The 2,500-nt window shown below is 37.6% G+C and overlaps 1 pseudogene; it reads left to right on the top strand.

Moving 5' to 3' along the window:
- The window catches only part of LOC137460033 (28S ribosomal RNA), an 8,453-nt pseudogene that overhangs the window by 3,552 nt on the left and 2,401 nt on the right, over positions 1-2,500 (top strand).

Raw genomic sequence — 2,500 nt, 5'->3', positions numbered from 1 at the left:
ATCCCTTACTGGATCGTCCGAGTTGGAGAATACAGCTGACACTTGTCCTGGGACTCCTGTGGTGAGAATGCCAGGTGACCATCTAATATGTCCATGCTGTACCACTCGGACAGGCAATATGACGAGTTTGATTGACCATCTAAAGAGAGTCCATGGGAAAAAGAAGATCATTTTCCAATGTTCCCGTTGTGGGAAGACAAATGAGAAACATCATAGTATCTCATGCCACATCCCGAAATGCAAAGGAGTTCAAGAGGCTATCCAAACAGAGGGGTTTACCTGTGAAGAATGTAAGAAGTCGTTTAAGACAAAAATTGGCTTGGGACAACATAAAAGATTAGTTCACCCAATTTTGAGAAATAAGGAAAGAATTGAAGCGTCTCGCCCTAAAGAGATCTCCAAACGAGGTGCACATAAGCAAATTTGGTCTGAAGAGGAGACGGAAATTCTACAAAAACTATGCCAAGAATTTGAAGGGAGGAGAAATATTAACAAATTGATCGCTGAGAAATTGACAACTAAGACAGCAAAACAGATTAGTGATAAAAGAAGACAGTTAAAAGGAACTTTGATGCAGGAAGAAGAGAAAACACCAGAGGAAATTAAGAAATTAAAGGAGGAGATTGAGATCCCGTCATCGGGGGAGGGGGAGTTGTTAACCCACTATAAAAAGACTATTAGAGAAAAAATTGCATCGGGGAAGCTGCCTATTCTTAAAAACACGTATAAAGAAATAATAGAAGGTGAAAAAGACCCATTAAAAATACTTAATGAAGTAGTAAAGGACGAATATTTGTATTTGTTTGACAAAATAGTTGAGCGCAAAACACTAAAGAAGAGCCAATGCAACCCGCAGCAAAAGAAAACAAAGAAGGAATGGATGAAAAGAAGAGCTAAAAAGCGTGGAGAATTTCTCCGTTTTCAACGCCTTTTTCGACTAGATCGAGAAAAGCTGGCTAACATCATTTTGGACGAGAAAGACTCTGCACAATGTACCATTCCCTTGGAAGAAATTAGTAACACCTTTAGATCTAGGTGGGAGTCTCAGAACATATTTCAAGGACTTGGAGCATTTCAATCTATAGGACGGGCAATTAATTCGGCTTTTAAAGAAATGATTACAGAGAAAGAGATCCGTAAGAATATCAAGGAAATGAATAAGAAATCAGCACCTGGTCCTGATGGGATTAACTTGAAGGCCTTACTTAAAATGGACCCAAATTGTGAAGAGATTAAAGAACTGTTTAATTTGTGGCTATTGACTGGTAAGATTCCGGATGTGATGAGAGAATGTCGAACAATTTTAATACCAAAGTCATCAGCGCCCGAACGCCAAAATGACATTAACAACTGGCGGCCAATTACTATTGGTTCCATCATTCTGAGGCTCTACTCTAGAATCTTAACTGCGAGGTTGGCAAAGGCGTGTCCTATTAATCCTAGACAAAGAGGTTTTATTAGATCTTCAGGATGTGCGGAAAATTTAAAATTACTACAATTATTAATTAGGAGTGCAAAAAATCAAAAGAAATCCCTTGGAGTTGTTTTTGTTGATTTGGCTAAAGCTTTTGATTCTGTAAGTCATACTCATATTTTAGAAGTGTTGAAACAGAAGGGTTTGGACGATCATATAATAAGTTTAATTAAGGACTTTTATGAGAACATTTACACTACAATTAAAACTAAGGAAGGGGAGACGGAAGCAATAGGGATAAAAACTGGTGTGAAACAGGGCGACCCCATGTCACCAATTCTATTTAATTTATGTATTGATCCTTTATTATGCAAATTGGAAGAGTGTGGGGAGGGATTTTCATATGAGAAGGGTAAAATAACTACTTTGGCTTTTGCAGACGATCTGGTGTTGCTAAGTAGCTCTCACGAAGGAATGGAGAAGAATATTAAAATTTTGGAAGCATTTTGTGATTTAACTGGATTAAAAACTCAAGGTGAAAAATGCCATGGTTTTCTTGTACAACCAACTAAAGATTCATATACCATCAATGATTGTCTTCCATGGCTTGTAAGTGGTACTCCTTTAAATATGATCCACCCTGGCCAGTCAGAGAAATATCTTGGCCTTCAAATTGACCCTTGGGTGGGGATAGCTAAGCCTGAATTACAGAAAAAGTTAGAAATTTGGCTCAATCGTATAGAAAGAGCCCCTTTGAAACCATTTCAAAAATTGGATATATTAAAAGTATACACGGTGTCCAGACTGATCTACTTAGCAGACCAGGCGAATGTAAAATCTACTAATTTGGAAGAAATGGATTTAATGATTCGAAATAGGGTAAAAAAATGGTTACATCTCCCACCTTGTACCTGTGATGGCATCTTGTATTCCAGTTCAAAAGATGGCGGTTTAGGATTAACCCGATTGGCTGGGTTAATCCCAAGTATTCAAGCTAGACGATTGCATAGATTGGCAAATTCATCAGATGACATAGTCAAGATTGTGGTTAAAAGTAATAATATTGATAAAGATTATGAAAAATTG

The sequence above is a fragment of the Melanerpes formicivorus genome, unplaced genomic scaffold (assembly GCF_026170545.1).
Source record: "Melanerpes formicivorus ecotype bairdi unplaced genomic scaffold, bMelFor1.0.p_v2 SCAF_490, whole genome shotgun sequence".
In the NCBI taxonomy this organism is placed as follows: Eukaryota; Metazoa; Chordata; class Aves; order Piciformes; family Picidae; genus Melanerpes; species Melanerpes formicivorus.
Note: the sequence above shows the minus strand (reverse complement) of the source record. Positions and strands in the feature narration are given on the sequence as shown.